The sequence below is a fragment of the Hibiscus syriacus genome, unplaced genomic scaffold, assembly GCF_006381635.1.
Source record: "Hibiscus syriacus cultivar Baekdansim isolate YM2019G1 unplaced genomic scaffold, ASM638163v2 tig00112738_pilon, whole genome shotgun sequence".
Classification (NCBI taxonomy): Eukaryota; Viridiplantae; Streptophyta; class Magnoliopsida; order Malvales; family Malvaceae; genus Hibiscus; species Hibiscus syriacus.
Window position 1 is genome coordinate 6951047 of NW_024063392.1, and position 6923 is coordinate 6957969.

The following is a 6923-nucleotide window of genomic DNA, read 5'->3' on the forward strand; positions in this document are numbered from 1 at the left end:
CATACTAATATTCAAATTTAAAATGTATATTTTTTAATAATCAAAAGGAATATGAGTTTAATATACATATTAAATCTATCAATGAAATTCACTCTTTTTCCAACAATCCCTCACATGAGTGAAATTGATGATTTTATCAAAAATATTTTAACAAAATGTGGTGATGAATTCTATGATCGAATAGTTGCAAAGGATAAGTAGGTGTTCTCCTTTGAACTTTCCTTATGACAATATATTTACTTTACTAGCTAAAAGTAGATGGGATGTCTTTGAAGTATTTTGCCACTTGTGTAAAAGATGATATACTTCACACAGCTACCTCTTTGACAATAATTTTAGTTCTCATGGGTATGTCCTTAAAGCCATGAACATCGTCTAGTTCTGCAAGAGTTTGAAAGAACTATGACCAATAGTCTCCTTGAAGCGACCCTACTTCACTCTTACTTAGGCGACTTATGTTGCTTGGCTCACCGAAGCACACAATGGTCATTAAAAGCTTTTCTTAGCCCAATTTGATCAATGTTTACATCATAGGAATAGAATTAAGATGAGAGACCTTTATAGTGAATGTACACGATTTATGCAATTAGGTTGTCCCTTTGAACTTAGATCTTGGAATCTCCAGTTAACTAGGTAGGGGTTTCATTCACATAAAGCCTTTAAATTTCATGGGCTTTAGTCTCATTCCTTTAGATGTTTTATTAACTTAATCTTGATTTAACCATTTGTTTAACGAATCCACAATGTTATCCTTTGATTTTTTTTTAAAAATCAGCAAAGATAACTCCATTTGAGATCAATTGTCTATGGTATTATGTTGACGACGCATATGTCTCGACTTACCATTATATTGAAATTCTATACTAGTCACAGTATATGCATATTGTGGGCATATGTTTCAGCCTTTCAAGAATATCCTCCAAGAAATTCCAAAGCCATTCAACTTATTCTCCATTCTTATCTAGAGCTACAAACTCAGATTCTATTATGAATCTGGTTATAATTGTTTTCTTAAGGGTTTCCATGACACGACTTCTCCTCCTAATGTGAAACATATTCATCATTTGTGCCGTTGATATCCTGAATATCAAATTCCAACTAGCATCAATCTATCCTTCTAAGATAGTATGATAGTCAAAGAAAATACATTCCATCTTTTATGACCTATTTTCATTTGTTTTGGTAATATGAACATTATCTTCTCAAGACACGCCCACATTTTCAAGTATTTATTGGAAGGTTTTTGACCTTTCCATAACTTATATGGTGTCTTGTTATTTTTTGAAAAACTTTATTTAAAAGGTAATTAGTTGATAGAATAGCTTTTCCTCTCCCCCACATGTTCTGTAATAACTCAGAACTTCATAGTGTTGTGTTCATCATTTCTTTTAGAGTCCGATTTTCCTTTCGGCTACTCCATTTGATTGAGGAGAGTATGATGGTGTTACTCTGTTAATAATATCACATTGTGGATAATAATAATCAAATGATTCAATGTTTTTACCACCACTATTATTTCTTACAATTTTAATCTTTTTATTAAGTTGGTTTTCAACTTCTTATTTATAAAGAATAAATTTCTCTCTAACACAACAATATTTTTATTATCATCAATGGAGGTAATAAAATATTTATTCTCATTAGTCTATGCCATTATTACAAATTTTAAGAACTTGGTCACTAATAATTAATTAGTACCAATATCTTCCGTTTCGTATCTATGATCTAATATTATCCACAATTCTTTTATCCATCTTATTGATACTATACACCTTATATATTGTATCCGATAATACATTCAGGATGTGTTTCCAATATAGGAAGTCAGATCAAACTTTAACAATAGTAAACACGACAAAAATGTTTACCTCATCCTCTCTAATAATAGGAGGGTCGTTCGATATTTGGTCAAATTCAAAAAGACTAAATAGAACAGCATCTTATGTTGTAACATCTAGAAATTCTATTCACAGAATTTCACAAGCTTCTCATTATAACTCATGGCCACCGAAAATCATGATTTCATTTAACATATGAAATTAAAATTAATAATAATTCCAACAATAAACCGAAAATAAATTCTGATTTATTTTACTAACAAAATTTAGTGAGAAACTAAATCAGTAACAAAGTTGTTATTTTCAAACAATTTCTATTATAAATAGTAATAAAAAATAATTCTGTTAAGCGCAATCGATTTCAAATACGAAATCAAAAATTCTAATAAGCAAAAATTATTTCTCATTTATTTTTGATTTTTTATTGGACATAATCAATGTTCTGAAACAAAATTAGTAACCAAACTTACTTTCACGACAATTTCTAATAAAGAAGTTTGTCCACTTTGAGATTTTAGCAAACCTGCTAAAACGATAGGATAAATCCTAGAACAAATTTATTTACTATCTCAAATTTCTCACAATTTTCAAATCATCTCGTATTAACAAAGGTAAAAGAATGAGATAATAATTTGTCTTAAGATTGTTACGCAATATAACAATCCGAGAAGAAATTAGACAATTTCCTTAAGACATATTTTTGACCATTCCTTTTATGCTCAAGTTCGTTGGTCGTCTGTCTCTCAAGATACAACCAATAGGTGATCAAGTACAGTAGCACAGGTATGGAGATCATGAACTATTATTGCTTTCATCTATCACCGGAAGACTAGTGGAAGAGAAAAAAAAATTCTTTCAAAATCTTGAATTCTAAGATATCAAAATTTGTTCTGAATTTTTGAATACATGTGTTTAACCTAGTAGGTTAGCACAATATTTAGAGGGAATTTTCGTGAGAGATTTACTTAGATAAAATATCTTTTAATATTCAAATTTAAACAGATAATAATATCTTTTAATTTGAAATATTCAAAGATATAGATATCTTTCACTATTCAAAATTAAATAGATATTATTTTAATTTGAAATATTCAAAAGTTTATAATTATCTTTCATATTCAATGTTAAAAAGATAATAAATACTTTTTAATTTGGAATATCCAAAGAATAATTATCATAATAATAGTCAAATTTAAAATATATATTAATTTGTAATATTAAAAAGGAATGTGAGTTTAATATAATATTAAATCTATCAATGTAATTCACTTTTTTTCCTACAATTTTTCACATGAGTGAAATTGATGAATTTATCAAAACTATTTTGACAAAAAATATAGAACAATAAAAGAATCAGTAAAAGAAACAATACAATAATAGAAATAGTATAATAAAAGAAATAGTAAAGTGAAGGAAACAATATAGTGAAAGGAACATTACAGAAAATAAAAACAATATAAGAAAGAAATAATACACAAAGAAAAGACAATACTAGTTTAATTATTATGTTCGATAGTAAAGTTTTACATAAAGTTCAATTTAACACTGAATGGTTTATAGATGAAAAGTGGAATTATAAGTTACTCACATATTAAATAATTAGGATAATTATTGTTTAATTAATTAAATGATTCTATACTATATTTTCGTTCAATGTTTTGTACTAAAATATATACGACTTAATAGGTATGAGATAAATAAGTTAAAAACGAAAGTAGATTTTGTAATTAACATCATTTTCTGTAGATATGTTTGACTGGATCAAGGAATATCTTCTAAATAAAATATGGGATGAGGATGGTAAGAATGATGTCAAGAGGAACGTGGTTAATGTCATAATAAGATAAATTTTATATTAATTGATATTTCCCATAGTTATATAACAATTGCTTAATCTAAATTGTAGTTAAATTGAGGGCAAAACATATGTTTTGAATAAATCCGATTATAGAAAATACAAATGTTTTATATATATAGCGAGATAAAGAATATTATAAGAGTTGAACCAAAATGTAAAGTAATACGAGAAAATGTAATAAAAAAGGAGAAAATATGGTAAGTTTGGTAAGTTGCTAAGTGGTTTCGTATGAATATAGTAATAAATTATGTTATAAAGAATATTTGGTTGATTTTTAAATTAGGCAGCTTTAATTGTGGTATGAAACATTGTTAAATTGCCTAGCTACAACCTAAAAACCGGATGTGAATTGAAAATTTAAAATATTATATGGTGATATTATCCGATAATATAGTTGATAGAAATTGTAAATTTTATAAGAAACAAAATTTTACTGCCTTTTGAATAGTAACTGTTATACAGAAACAATGTGAATTCCTTAACTTATATTCGGGTACGAATGCAGGTTAATGGTGCTACATTTAATGGTATCATAGCTGCAGTTTTAGCTAATTCTCAACTTAAAACGAAGTTAAAATATGTTAAAAGTTTCTACATGCTACTAAAGTTTCTGTATCACTAATATAATATGGTCAAGTAATAATAAGATGATAAGATGAAAAAGCAATGCTCTTACTTGCTTACATTGGATACGTGTTGAAAATTCGAGGATAAATTTTCTTAAAAGGGGTGATAATTTTAATGCCCCAAAATTTGAATAGTGACTAAAATATAAATTTTGAAAGTTTAGTAGCAAAGTATAAATTTGGGAAAAGTTTAGGGACTAAGATGGTGATTTTCCCAATTAGAAATTTTATTCTTTAAATAAATAAATTGTTTATCCATAAGAATGGATTCTCCATGAAAGTCATATTTGGATTCAGAATTTGTGTAAAGAGCTATTAAGTGATAAAGTTTGATAAAATATTCAGATAATCTGATCGAATCAAAAGTTTATAAAAGTTTGAAGGATGGTAGTATGGGGTTATAAATATTATATTTATATTTTTAGTCAGTATAATTTAATATGGATTAGTGGAATTAAGTTGATTTTCCATGTTAAAATGGAATAGTGGAATTTAAGTGAGTAAATTGAAAGTTTGGAAAATTGAAAGAGAAAAATGGAAATCAGTGAATATGATTTCTATATTTATTTATTGTTAAGAAAATGATGATGAAAGGATGGCATAGAGGTATATATTACGATTCATTAAGGGTATATTTGACGTTTGGGACTAAAATGAATTTAAAATTCATTTTAATTAGAATTAAGCCATGTATACAATGATATTTTGGGAGAAAAATCAAGAAAGCTTCTTCTTCCCCTTTAAATTGCCGTGAGTTCCATTGAAAATAGGGCAAGGTATGTTTTCTTATTTTTCTTCATTTTAGTCCATTTTCCTTTGATTTTTGGATTAAGTTATGAAATAGAAAAATGACCCGTGTCAAGTTCTCTATCATTTGGTTATAATATTTCATTGTTTCCATGCTTGAATCATTGGTTCGATTGTTAGAGTGGATGATGAGTAAGTTGGATTTTAATGATTTAAGGATAGATTTTTGTGTTGTTAATATTATAGAGTTGTTTTCAAGTTTGAATAACGATTAAAATCAATTGGAAATGTTTAAAGATGAATTTGGTTAAGGTTGCAATTTATGGAAAAGATTGAATTTTGATTTTTTTTATACATGGAATTGATTCAGATTGCATGGAAATGATGATAAGAATTTGAATTCATGCATATATGTTCATTTGATAAGCTAATAGAATTAGTGAATAAGCTAAGGATGCAAATTCTACCTAAATAGGTAATCTGAATAGTAAGTTTATAAAATCACCATAAATTCTACAAGAATGAATATGTAACATCCACGACCCGTATACGTATACTAATATTTCTAACAAACCATATCCCAAAATATCAATATGTGAGGACCCCGGTATAAGAGTCAAATATAGCACTTTTAGTGCTTTCACATGAGGTCGGGTCGTGCCCACCTTATACACTAAGTGACATGTATATACACTCTAGTATCTTGTACCATGTGTCTTCGCTAGACACTCTAAGACACGCACTATGTGCCTCGCTAGACACTCTAGTGCTACCTAATGTGCAGTTGCTAGACTCTATGGCATGCCATTAATACCACTGACCCTCAATAATATACTTGGGCATATAGTCTTTAATTAACTTATCCATTGAAAAGGTAATGTATACCAACATAATTTAGCATTGATCAGTTCATACCCGAAATATTAACCATGGCATAACATCATGTATATTAGTAACCAATGCATTATATTTTCAATATTGACATATTGAGGATATGCCAATAATATGATAAATGACATAAATATCATGCCAACATAAATAAGGTAGACTCATCGCAAGTCTTCATAATGATGTATATCACACCTATATATAATTTCATGCATTCATTGCACTCACCTTGACACTTTATACATATAGCAAAATAATAGCCTCACTACTTCCAATTTGTTCATTTTTAAACTAATTTTGCTTCGATCACGAAATCAATCACGATATGCACAAAGTCACAAATTTTATATCGAAACATTGTAGGATCTTTCTAACATAAATACATTTCCAAAAACAAAAATCCATAAATATATTCGAAACTTATTCAATATCCAATTACTTCAACGATTGTGAATTCCTTTTAATTTTGGCACCAACTTCCCAATTTATGTAAAATGGCCTTTCAACTCTCTTAAATTTCCATAATAAAATTCCAGCATTGGAATAATTACCATCCAACTACATTTAAAATTGTAAAATCATCTTTAAATCCCCCAAACTATTTAAAATTTCCATAATAGTCACCTAACTTGTCAAACTTCCAAAATGATCCAATTTCACCTTCTAACTTAAATTTCATTACTCAACCCGTAATTTCCAGAAAGGTACAACAAATTTTGAACAATCACACATTCACCCATAACTTTTCCATAATTGTTGAATAGGTCCCCTAACTTTCATAAAATTACAAAATGATCCCCAAATTTTTCTAAGGCTTATAGAATACTTCCTACATCATTTCCAACCCCTACATAATTTTTCCAAAATTTTTCTCCCTTTTTCAAGCTTAGGTCGAATGATTTAAAAACTCAATACTATGGTTTTCATTATTTTACTCAATTTTGATTGGATTCGAGCATGAAATCA